The 13,488-nt window shown below is 40.4% G+C and overlaps 1 long non-coding RNA gene across 1 annotated transcript; it reads left to right on the top strand.

Annotated features, from left to right (window-relative positions):
• Positions 1-8,432: 8,432 nt before the first annotated feature.
• LOC111193737 (uncharacterized) lies at positions 8,433-11,582 on the top strand. Its single transcript, XR_007425380.1, has 4 exons — positions 8,433-8,727; positions 9,704-9,794; positions 10,573-10,706; positions 10,831-11,582. It is a non-coding gene; the product is annotated as an uncharacterized LOC111193737 (long non-coding RNA).
• The last annotated feature ends 1,906 nt before the right edge of the window (positions 11,583-13,488 follow it).

Raw genomic sequence — 13,488 nt, forward strand, 5'->3', positions numbered from 1 at the left:
ATTAATTCTTGACAAGTTCAGCACAGCTGTTAACTGAAAGCTGATCATTCCAGGTGACTCTACCTCATAAAGCTGACTGAGAAAATCCAGCCAAAAAGCAAATCTGTCATCTAAGCATCTAATATAAAACAAAACAAAATATAAACATATTTTGGTTTGTTTATGAATTAAAAACGTATTTCTTATTTTTTTTCTGTAGTTTAATCTACACTGACTGGCACTGAATATCTTCAATAAATTGTGTTATTTTGTCACATCCTGGTCTCGTCTCCTGTCTGTGTGTCTTCCCCACGTGACCTGTGCTCCCCACCTGTTTCTCATTTGTTGCTCCGCCCCTTCCCCAGGTGTTTCTAATTATAGTGTGTTTCCTGTTTCTTTAAATAGCCCTCCTCTGCCACTTTGTCTCCGCCGGTCTTTGCACCTTCACCTGTCGTTTGTCTCTCTCAGTGTTTAATAGCTTTTCTCAGTGTTTCCTTGTTCTCTCTTAGCCTTGGTTCCTTGTTTATTTCTTGTTTTCTCGTTTATATTTTATTTCCTTGTTTATTTCTAGTTTCTTGTTTTATTTCTTGTTCCCTAGCTCCCTGTATATACCCTGCTTGTGTTGATTCCTAGTTTATTCCTTGTATATATATTCCCTGTTTGTTTATTTATTATCTCTAGTTGGTTTAGTTTAGGTTCTTTGATTTGTTATTGGTTATTTGTGTATCTTTGTTTCATGTTACTTGTTCCTTGTTTTCTTGTTATTTATTTATTAAATTATTATTTATTTTCACCCTACCTGCACTTGTGTCCGCCTCCTCGTCTCCCTGCCTGGGTATTCCTGACAGAAAGACCGACCTTCAACATGGATACAGCAGGTTCTGCCTGGACTGGCACCAGGATGGCGATTCGCCGTACTCCAGGCGGGATCCCGGCGCAGGAAAACTCGAGGCCTCATGGACGCCGCAGGCCTCGGGGTAAGCGTTCTAAGGGGTCCCGCCAGCTGGAAGAAGACCCCTTTTCCGGGGAGGATTTTCTTGGGGGTGGCGATGAGGGTTGGTGCTATGAGCCTCGGTGCCTCCGTGTACCCGAGGCTCAAGGAGCGGGACCCGTGGGACTTTCTCGGGTGCGCTCCCAGCAGCTCCGAGGACGAAGAGGAGCTCTACCCCGCACCAGTCTGAGCTCCTTTACCGTTCCCCCCAGGGGCGGTGCTCTACCCGGCTCTCGGCCGCACAGCTCCAGAGGCCGTCCCGACTCGTGTCCATCAGCCTCCCAAGGCGCGCTCCGTACCGGCGCCTCCAAAGCTAGCTCCTCCGGCTGCCAAGACTCTGTCCTCACTGGCGCTTCCAGAGCTAGCTTCTCCAGTGGCTAAGGCGCTAGCATCCCCGGCGCCTCTCAAGCTAGCGTCTTCAGCGGCTAAGCCACGCTCCGTGACTTCTGTGACGGCTGTGAAACCGCGCCCCGAGATCCCCGCGGTAGCAGCCGAACCTCGCCCCGTGTTCCTCGCGGTAGCTGCCGAACCGTGCCCCGTGATTTCCGCGGTAGCAGCCGAGCCACGCTACAGGACCTCCTACCCAGCGAGCCAGCCGCGGCCAGAGACTTTCTCCAAGCTTGACTCAGCCGGAGAAAGTAAAGATCCAGTCCGGGTTTTTGCGGCAACCGCAGCCTTGAGCCCCACAGCTGCAGCGCCAGCCCTTCAGGCTGAGGAGCTGGCTTTCATGGCGGCTGCAGAGCTGGATTCCGCCGCGGCAACCCAGCCGTGCTTTGGGACTATCTCCGCGGCCACTCAGCCGCGCTCTGGAACTCTCTCCGCGCCGGACTTTACCGGCGGCCCCGCGCTGTCTACTTCTACAGACTTTGCCAGCAAAGCTGCAGATCCAGTCCGGGTTTTTGATCTTCCCGCGGTCTCAAGCCCCGCTGCTGCTCTCTACGCGCCCAGCTCTGAAATTATCTCAGCTGCTGAGCCACGCCCCCGGACTCCTGCCGTGTCTGCAGAAGCTGCTCCAGCCTCCGTCTCTGCTGAAGCTGCTCCAGCCTCCGTCTCTGCTGAAGCTGCTCCAGCCTCCGTGTCTGCTCCAGCTGTTCAAGCCTCCGTGTCTGCTCCCGCTGCCCGAGTCGCCGCGCCGCCAGCACCAGCTCCCGCTGCCCGAGTCGCCACCCCACCGGTTCCTGCTCCCAGAACTTTGTTTGGCTCCAGGGCCCCAGGACCCAGGCAGGCACAGAGGCCCCCGGACTTAAACTCCAGAACTGTGCCCAGGCTGGCTCCTTGGACTTCCCCACAGACTTTTGCCAGTCCTGGGCACCCACCCATGTTTTTGGTCCCTGTGTCTCTCCCTGTTTTGGTCCCCGTGTCTGTTTGTTCCGGTTCCTGTCCCTGGTGGTTTCTCCTTTCCTGTACCAGTCACAGTGTTTGTTTCTGTCCCTGTTAATGTCCTCGTCCCTGTTCCCATGTCTAGTCCCGTCCAGTCTCCGTCTCCTGTCCAGTTCCCCGTCCAGTCTCCGTCTCCTGTCCAGTTCCCCGTCCAGTCTCCGTCTCCTGTCCAGTTCCCCGTCCAGTCTCCGTCTCCTGTCCAGTTCCCCGTCCAGTCTCCGTCTCCTGTCCAGTTCCCCGTCCAGTCTCCGTCTCCTGTCCAGTCTCCGTCTCCTGTCCAGTTCCCCGTCCAGTCTCCGTCTCCTGTCCAGTTCCCCGTCCAGTCTCCGTCTCCCGTTCAGTCTCTGTCCTCTGTCCTGTCTCCGTTTCAGTCCCCGGTCTCGACTCCTGTTTTCCCCGGCCTCTCCCTGCCGCCAGCCCCCGGGGTTCGTTTTTACGCGCCTCGGGAGCTGCGCGTTTAGGGGGAGGCTTCTGTCACATCCTGGTCTCGTCTCGTGTCTGTGTGTCTTCCCCACGTGACCTGTGCTCCCCTGTGTCTCCCGTCTCAGTACTTTTCCACCTGTTTCTCATTTGTTGCTCCGCCCCTTCCCCAGGTGTTTCTAATTATAGTGTGTTTCCTGTTTCTTTAAATAGCCCTCCTCTGCCACTTTGTCTCCGTCGGTCTTTGTTTTCTCGTTTATAGTTTATTTCCTTGTTTATTTCTAGTTTCTTGTTTTATTTCTTGTTCCCTAGCTCCCTGTATATACCCTGCTTGTGTTGATTCCTAGTTTATTCCTTGTATATATATTCCCTGTTTGTTTATTTATTATCTCTAGTTGGTTTAGTTTAGGTTCTTTGATTTGTTATTGGTTATTTGTGTATCTTTGTTTCATGTTACTTGTTCCTTGTTTTCTTGTTATTTATTTATTAAATTATTATTTATTTTCACCCTACCTGCACTTGTGTCCGCTTTCCTCGTCTCCCTGCCTGGGTCTCCGTGACATTTAACCTCATAAAATAGTTATTCAGATTAAAATATGTTATTACACAGTGTTTGTATGAAATATGCAATATGCTGTGGGGGGGCTTTTGGTGCTCTGCATATTTTGCCATCCAAAAACAATGTTACCATAAATTAAATGGAGACAGATCAAGAACTAGTATCATAAAGAAAATTGCCACTTTAAAAGGGAAGCCCTCTTCCCTTTGAACCACCCATAGGCTAATCAATTGGCTCTGCCATTTCTTGCTATCGCGTGATTGGCTGTCCTCGCTGTTACTCCATCTTTGCTAATTGCCAGGAATCCATGTTCATCTGCCACTGTTAAGTTGTTTGACATATTGGCTGTTTGTTCTGCTCATAGACTATAAGTATGGACAGGGCGACAGCGGTTGAAAAGTGAAGTCACTACGTCTCTTACGCCCTCTGGTGGCTGGCTCCAGTACAACTTTTAGCCCCACCCATTTCTATTCATTTGAATGGAAGATTACGTAATTTTTTAAATCTAAAATTACCCATCCAGTATTTTTTTTTTGGAAGTTAGGTTCTGTACAGCATTCTGCAAGCCCCCTCCTGTGTTAATAAACCCCAGTGTTTCTTCTTTACAGTTAATGTGTTTTATAGGAGTTATCGTGGCGATTTATAGGAGTTATCGTGGCTGTGCACGTCCCCAATACGGGTGGAGGGGGTCTCAGTCATGTGGGCGGGGTTTGGGCAGTTACACGGCCTTGCCTCCCACCTCTGCTGCTCCATTGAATACACAATATGTGAGTTATAATATTAAAAGATTATAAGAATTGGGGAAAAAATTCAAAATCAAACCAAAAGGTAAAATTAAAGTGTTTGTTTTGCATATTTGAATGAAACTAGACATATCCTAGGCAGTGATGTCAGTAACTTAGTACTTAGTAACGCGTTACTCTAATCTGACTTTTTTTCAGTAACGAGTAATCTAACGCGTTACTATTTCCAATGCAGTAATCAGATTAAAGTTACTTATCCAAGTCACTGTGCGTTACTCTCTCTCTCTCTCTCTCTCTCTCTCTCTCCACCTCACACACACACACACACATCGCGTAATCCATAAAGTAAAGTAAAGTTTTTTTTAAGGAGTAATCAGTAATCGGATTACTTTTTCAAAGTAACTATACCATCACTGCTCTAGGCTGTGTCATATATGCTTATCAGTTTAACCATCTATTGTTTCCTGGGCTTGTAGAGCTGATGTCATGTAGGATTTTCTGGTATGAGAGAGGCAGTCAGACAGCTTGTCTTTATTAAAGCTTTTCTGAATTTGTTTTTTTTCCGTTATGATCAACAGGAAGCCAGGTATGCGTATGAAATTATTCGCTGGTTTAAAGAGGAGCAGACCCTCAGAGTTTGTTTACAGCAAGGCGAGAGTCGAGTTGCCCCCTGGTTTCATGGTGAGTTCAAAGTGTGGGCCATTCTGTGAGCTTTAATCCAAGAAAAATCTCTCTCTCTCTGTCTAAGTGTTCTGCTTATAATTACTGGGTTTGTTATTATTATTATTTCAAAGGATTAATGCTATTTCTTTATATTTGTTTGCAATATTACTAACATAATAAATAATTATCTTACAGTCAATAAATTGAAATACGTGATTAAACGTTTTTGATTTGAGCTCTTTCTCTTTGTACACAGGTATTATTACTCGTGAGGAGGCGGAGGATTTGCTGAAGTCAGGCAGCGCTGGAAGCTTCCTGGTCCGTGTTAGCGAGAGGATCTTTGGATATGTTCTTTCTTACAGAACATAGTCTATGACTCCTGCAAGTTTGGGCAAATTTCACTGTATTGTTTATTTTATATTAATTGTTTTTTTTTATTCATGTTTAAAATTAAATTTCTCATGATTTTCCCATAATGCCAAAACAGGTCCAGTACCATTTGAAAGAGTCTGTCCTAGGCTATCACCTCTGCAAGTTTGGGCAAATTTCATGCTTAAAATTAAATTTCTCATGATTTTCCTATAATGCCAAAACAGGTCCATGACCATTTGAAAGAGTCTGTCCTAGACTATGACTCCTGTAAGTTTGGGCAAATTTCACTGTATTGTTTATTTTATATTAATTTTTTATTTTTTTTTTTACTCATGCTTAAAATTAAATTTCTCATGATTTTCCCATAATGCCAAAACAGGTTGATGACCATTTGAAAGAGTACAACATAGGCTATCACCTCTGCAAGTTTGGGCAAATTTTACTGTATTGATTATTTTATAATAAATTTTTTTTTATTTATGCTTAAAATATATTTTTTTCATGATTTTCCCATAATGCCAAAACAGATCCATGACCGTTTGAAAGAGTCTGTCCTAGGCTATGACAAGTTGTACTGTTTTGTTTATTTTATCTTATCTTCATTTTGTTATATTGTATTTTTATTGTATTATTTTATTTTGTTGTCTTACTTTATTTATATATCTATTTTAACAACAGCTCTTGGGTGTAAACTGAATCGTGAGATCACAATTTCGTTCCACCTCATGAACCACATGTGATACGAATGACAGTAAAATCTCCTTGAATCCTTGAAAACAGGTCCAGTACCTGTAAAATAAACAATACAGTGAAATTTGCCCAAACGTGCAGGAGTCATAGCCTTGGACAGACTCTTTCAAATGGTAGTGGAACTGTTTTGGCATTATGGGAAAATCATGAGAAATTTAATTTTAAGCCTGAATAAACAATTATAAAATTAATATAAAATAAACAATACAGTGAAATTTGCCCAAACTTGCAGGAGTCATAGCCTATGTTTTACTCTTTCAAATTGTAGTGGAACTGTTTTGGCATTATAAGAAAATCATGAGAAATGTAATTTTAAACATGAATAAAATAATAATAATAATAATAATAATAATAATAATAATAATAATATAAAATAAACAATACAGTGAAATATGCCCAAACTTGCAGAGGTGATAGCCTAGGACAGACTCTTTCAAATGGTAGTGGACCTGTTTTGGCATTATGGGAAAATCATGAGAAATTGAATTTTAAGCATGATTAAAAAAAATACAAAAATGAATATAAAATAAACAATACAGTGAAATTTGCCCAAACTTGCAGGAGTCATCGGCTAGAACATACTCTCTCAAATGGTAGTGGACCTGTTTTGGCATTATGGGAAAATCATGAGAAATTGAATTTTAAGCATGATAAAAAAAATACAAAAATGAATATAAAATAAACAATACAGTGCAATTTACCCGAATTTGCAGAGGTAATAGTCTAGGATGGACTCTTTTAAGAGGTACTGGATCTGTTTTGGCCTTTTGGGAAACTCATGAGAAATTTAATTTGAAGCATGGATTGAAAAAGTAATATTAATATAAAACTCTCTCTCTCTCTCTCTCTCTTAAAAACCGATGGGATTGTTATGGTATTATATCAAATAGATAATGTACTGCACTAAATCTACAGTGAGGTGAGTTATTTTAATCCGTTTTCTTCTCGTTTCTGGGCTTAATGTATGTCTGAATTAATATAACCGACTGAAACGTGTCTGTCTCTCTCTGTGTTTTTTAGCGTGCTCTCCTCCTGCGCGTCTGTTTACCGTAAAATCGCGCGTATACGCGCGGATAGCTTGACTCCGGTAAAACACCAGCATAGATATACTCCTTAATAACTGCCCACATCTTCCCCAAGGTACACAATAAGACACTTCAGCAGACACAGCCGGCCCATCGGGAATCCTCACGAATCTCCCGATTAGCCACTCCGGGCCTGGACACACTGACAAAGTTGTAATTAACTGATTTCCAATTTCCAGTCTTCATTATTCATCTTTTAATAATGCTTTTTCCGCCCAATTCCTTTGGAGGGGAGTGCAGACATATGTTCTCAGTCTTCAAACTGATTGGGCATAAAAAAGGCCACTGCAAATTTCATATTTCTTTATTTGTGGATTTCATGCATCTGTTTGCCAGTATTCATGCCCTTAGTGCTGTCATTATCAGCCAGCATTGGCAGAGCAGCCAAAAAAATATTGAGAGCATGTGTGCTGTTTGACAAAAAGGTTAATTTATATAAAATAAAAAAAAAAACACTTGAGGCTTGTAGTGTAAAGACAGCCACTGACACTGGTGATTTTTTTTTTTAGATTTTATATAACATTTTATTATTTTATTGTTTATTCTATTATAATTCTGGTCTAAGTGATTCCTCAATGGCCAGTGAGTTTATTTAACTGCGATTGAGTGAATACAGCCCAAACCCAAGGTGTGTTAACAACAGTTTTTTTAGTCCGGTGTTCTGTCGAATTTTGCTACCCATCGATACATGCTTCCCAAAGGTACTGCGCATGCGCCGACCTACACAATTTAATTCTTTCTCGTGTTTTATGTATAATTAATCTGGTTTAGGGGGTGTTATGTGCATTAAACAACCTGGACGCACTATCATTGCACAGAGCTGCATTGCACAGGTTGAGCTAACTGTAGCTAGTTAGCTCAACCGGCTAAGCTAATTAGCTACAGTTAGCTCGATTACCTGCAGCAGCGCCTGCTTGTTCAGAAACAAAACAAACACCCAGCGCCGTTTAAGAGCTGATTCACGACCTTCTCTCCCAGCACAGGGTGTGTTTTCTCAATCAGCAGCAGCTTTTAAACCACGCTGTAGTTCAGTAATAAGATCGCGTTTCACCGAGAGCTGAAACAGCCAGTTAGCTAACGGTAGTTAAAATACCTAACAGGCCTGAGAGTTCCTCTCGGTACTCCGGTCTAATTCGGCAGGGTTTTTGTAGATATTTAATTTCTGAATCTTATTAATACTGAATTAAAGTATGGTAATCTGGCTAATGTTAAAAAGTCAACTAGCTTTTTAACAAAACACTTTTAGTTAATTTATACCTAATTTTAGCGGTGTGTTCCCACAAGACGAATAAAAAATAAATAAAATAAAAAAAGGGGGGGCCGTCTGCGCATGCGCGAATATTAGCGGGCGTCTGCGCATTTGCTGCAAATATTCGCGCATGCGCAGACGCCGCAAATATTCGTGTTTTGGTAAAAAGCTAGTTGACTTTTTAACACTAGCCAGATTACCATACTTTAATTCAGTATTAATAAGATTCAGAAATTAAATATCTACAAAAACCCTACCGAGAGGAGCTCTCAGGCCTGTTAGGTATTTTAACTACCGTTAGCTAACTGGCTGTTTCAGCTCTCGGTGAAACGCGATCTTATTACTGAACTACAGCGTGGTTTAAAAGCTGCTGCTGATTGAGAAAAACACACCCTGTGCTGGGAGAGAAGGTCGTGAATCAGCTCTTAAACGGCGCTGGGTGTTTGTTTTGTTTCTGAACAAGCAGGTGACGCTGCAACTGGATTTTATAAAGATATGAGAAAAGAATGCTTTCGTCGTGGATTTAACATGAAAAGGTAAGCTGCTGTTATGTTCTGATCTGTGCAGGCAGTTTATGCACTTAACGTAACTCCGTTAGACAACTAACTTAAAGAGCTAGCGTTTGTTGTGTCTCCGGCTTAGTTTTCTGCAGTCCATGATTTATTAGCTAAGGTGTTTCGTTTATTTTGACCCCAAACAGCAGCATTCACTGCATTTTGCATACTATTAACTAACCGCGTGAATCCACTGTACGTGCAAGTTAGCGTTAACTTCATCACGAACGAGTAACGGATTAGTAAACACACTCTTTTTTTAATCCTCACAGTTTCTGTCAGAAAACACTGAAAGAAAACTTCTCCTCTGTCTCTGTTTATACAGCGACGGTTTGGGTTTAAAGCTGGGTTTGTTGTGCTGGATATTTGGTTAGGAGCAGGAGATTTTATAAGATGTGTGGCTGCATAATTGTGAACTGAGATCGCGGTCTGTGAAGTTACACCCGCAGCTAACCAGTGACTTTAAAAAACAAATAAACACAGCTGTTACTGGACTTTATGGGTTTTAAAAAATGAGTTAATTACTTTTAAAAGACTAGGCTACTAATGTTGGCCCTGCTGAGTCCAGCTGATCATCCAGAAATAAACATTACCTATGCTGGTCAAAAGCTATTTAAAGAGCTAACCTCCCAGGGTGTGTTTTTTTTTTTTTTTTTTTGGTTTTGAGCATTTTTTAAGGAGGGAGTGTACGTCTGTGCTGCAGTAGAAGAGTGTAATTTTAGAAAAGTTGCTGTATTTGTCTCACTGTCTTAGATAGTATAGACTTTAAACATGTTACTAAAAATTAACACTGGACCGTGTTTTTAAATACTTGCCATTCTGGATGTCCTGAACATTTTCATGCATATTTTTTATGTCGGTTAGTTTTATTTATATAAAGTAAGACCTGTAGATCTACTTTATTGGATAAATTGATACAGCTACCATGAACGGTTTTGTTTCTGTTCTGTAAAATCAGGCCCAGTTCCAAAAGACACAACATCCTCAGTGTCCTGGAGCTCCAGCTGAAGCACTGGCCACTCCACCTTCTCCATCCCCACCCAAAAGAGGTTGATGAATATATGTTAATACATTAATAGCTTAATATTATTACTCTATTTGTTCTTATTACTGACTTACCGAGGGAACTAATTAAGGGACGGAAACACACAGAGAAATGTGTTGGCAGTGCTGTTGCTAATTGTACTGAGTGTCTGCAGTGTACTGGGAGGATTGTGCTGGGTGCTTATTGTTTCTCAGGTGGTAAATCATGTTTGTTGTTGAATGTGCATTTTTTTTCCCTTCCCATCTTGTAAAATCCTGCCTTTGCAGTCCACTTTAAAATATTTCCAAACAGAGAGGTGTAATACGCTCTTTCGATCTTACAGCTGCTGCTCACACTGCTAATAAATAAAAAACAAACCCAGTTGATTTTATCGGCGCGCCAGTACCCAAACCCGGCTGACTAAAACTTTCAATCGTAACCACCTTACACTTAACGATTGAGATGACACGACCGCAACTCAACTGCAGCTCGACTCTAGCCAGACTCTCGTGATTTTATCCTGACTCTGAAATTTGTCTGCAACTGTGAAATCATTGGAAAATCGTTAGGTACCTGAACACTCTTCTCTCTTCACCCTTAATATAGCAGCTACCCACTGAATAACTGTTAGCCTGTTCTATAGCGACTGTAATTTCCTTCTGTCTGTTTCTTACACTCTGTAGGTACTTATATATATTTTTTTATTGAACGTGGCAGCGTGCCGACAGTCACAAGTATTGCAAATTTTGGGATAAATTTCAGCCAATTTAACTTTACTAGAATGTGCTCTGTGTACTCTGCAGGTACTTCTAAGGCAGCTAGTTGAAGGCGTGATTGAGGTCCATGCCAGAGGGGTTCTGCACTGTGACCTCAAGACATAGAACATCCTGGTTCAGATGTACAGTTAGGAACCACGCCTTCATCTTCTGTTCTTCTGGTATGGGTTTTCAGTGAACACTACAGGCAGAGAACTGTCTTCGTAGAAGCTACCATTACTGAATAGAGATTCAGGTCAAAAACATTCCTTAACGCTCAGTCACTGTCTCTAATTTACTTTTCAGGACCTTCCTCATGAGTGGTTTACCCATGAGGCCAAATCCTCCACAGTGTTGCAGATAGGAATCATCCTGCTGTGTGTGAGAGGTGACCCTTCAACACCAGCACGGAGATCACCTCAAAGAAGTCTCAGATCATCTCTCCACCATCTGCTCTATGACCCCTGGCTAAGTATACACCACGACACAGCCACCACATCAGGCACACCTCAGTCAGGTACCATATAAAACAATAATGATAATAATTTTTAAAAATCTATATTTTCAATCTCTAGTTTAGAGAGTTCTCTAGTAGAGCTGGGCGATTAATCGATTTTATCGATAAATTCGAATTTATAGTTAAGGACAATGTGTTTTTATGAAAATCGATTTTCTCTGAGTTTTCTTTTTCACCACAGACGCTCCTCTGTGGGCACAGAGTGAGCTTAGCTAGCTCCCTCCATACCTCCCTCCCTCCAGCGCGCGCACCCCCCGCCCCTCCCTCACTCCCTCCCTCCCTCCCTTGCACGCACAAACACACACGCACACAAACACACATACACAAAACACATGACGGCGGAGCTTAAGAGCAACTAGCTCCGTGATCTGGAGTTGGTTCGGTTTTGCGGCGTCGGACGTAGACCAAACAGGTCCTCGCTGTAAGGTGAACCAATTTATCACTATACCTTAAACAGAACCATGTAGCGGAGTGGGAGAAGTGCTGCTACCATAGGAATGAACGCAGCAGCAGCACCAGTTCACCATTCAACGTTAAACAAGGAACTGTCCCTGGCACATCTTCCAACCGTGTACCAGGTTTTGTATGCACTACAAGTTAAGATGTTTTGCATATTCATGAGAAAAGATCTCATTTTATAGAACACTGGCACTTATTTAAATGCTTTGTTTTGCAATTCTAGCCCAATAGGGAAAAGTATTTACTTAAGAGCATATAAATTGTACTTGTTTTCTATTGTCTACTTTGTAAGTTTTATCAAAAAAGGGCACCATTTTATTTATTTCTATTTGTTTTTAATGGTCTGTTTATTTATTTATTTATTTATTTTTTAAGTTTGAGGGTGCATTGTGTCAGTACCTAAACTATGTTGGAGAAAGCTTTCTAAAAGTCACTAGATGTTCTCACTGTTTACAATAGTTTTTTTTTTGCTTGTTTCTGGTTGCACTTTAACCACAAATGGAACATTTTAAGTGAAAACAAATTAAATAAGAACTAGTTTTTAACCATTTCTTTATCATCTTTAGTTTGATTTTTAGTAGGGGGAAAAAATCGATTTAAATCGAAAATTGGATTAAAAAAAAAAATCTAAGATTTTTTTTTCGGCCATATCGCCCAGCTCTATACTCTAGTTTTAGAGGGTTTTTTTTTATAAAACACACCTAAGGAAAATAGCAGGTATTAATAAAGCTATTGATTCCATACTTTTAAAAAGGTAATGATTTTCTTTAACTATATAAATGTTTTAATCGTTTTGTGTATTGTATGCTTTTAATTGCTTCCTGTTTTGTGTTTGTGTTCATGTACTTAAGGCTTTAATCCTTTTATCTTGATATTGTTTATCTTTTAATGTTTATTAATTACTTAACTGTATTTATCTTTATGTAGTATACTGTTAGTGTTTTAATCCATACACTTTTTGTATATATTTCTTTTATTGCTTAGTTACTTGCTTTATTAATGGTTATTGTATTGGTGTTTTAGTCTTATTTTGGGCTTATATTCATTAAAAACATTTTAACGTTTGTCTTTTAGTGCTTTAATCAATTAATATTGTACTTACCTTTTACTATTTTACTATTAATCTTTCTGTACTTAATTATACATTATTTTTTATTTATTTTTTTATAAAATTAAAGGCGGGTTTATTAATTGTATGTCTTTATACAGGATTTTATATTTGCATTGTATATATTTTTGTTTCATTTAATGTTTATGCTCTTTGTCTTTTTCAGATTTTTACATTTTTAATTTGTGTATTGACCCAAGGAGTATGGGTTCCTCTCAAGGTTTCTATCTCTCTTTCTGAGAGAATTTTCTTTGCCGCTGTCTCCTTTGTGCTTACTCAAAAGAGGTTTGGACACTTTTTTTTTTTTAACTGTTCTTAATTTTGTATGTTTCTTAACTTTGTCAATAAATGTTTTTTTATTGCTATCACTTTTGTCTGTTTATTTGATCACACTATCGCTAAGTTTCTTGAAATGTGTTTATGGAAAAAAATAATTTTAATATTTTATTAAATGTGGATTTGATGCCCACATTCAACCACTTTTTAACACTTCAACTAAACACTGAAAGAATAAATCAGAAATTATTGATTTATTATTAATGTAATGAACAGAGTTGTTCTGAAGTTAAAAGCTGATTATCCCAGGTGTCTCATATTCCCAAATATGATAAGGTGGATAAGGTCATGTCAGCTCCAAGGACAATTTCAGTTTTGTATTTCAGTGAAAGTTATTCCTTTAATTGAATTTATATAAATAATGTATCTGGTAATATGCAAAGGCTCTCAGTGTTGTTACACCTTTTTGTTATACTTAAAACCAAAGTGTAATTTTCAACAACTCTATGTGATGTTTGACCACTTAGGAATTACACTGACATTACTTCTACAAGTCATGGGATAGTAGGTTTGAGGCTGATCATGAAGTGTTACATCAATGTAT

The sequence above is a fragment of the Astyanax mexicanus genome, chromosome 18, assembly GCF_023375975.1.
Source record: "Astyanax mexicanus isolate ESR-SI-001 chromosome 18, AstMex3_surface, whole genome shotgun sequence".
Lineage (NCBI taxonomy): Eukaryota > Metazoa > Chordata > Actinopteri > Characiformes > Acestrorhamphidae > Astyanax > Astyanax mexicanus.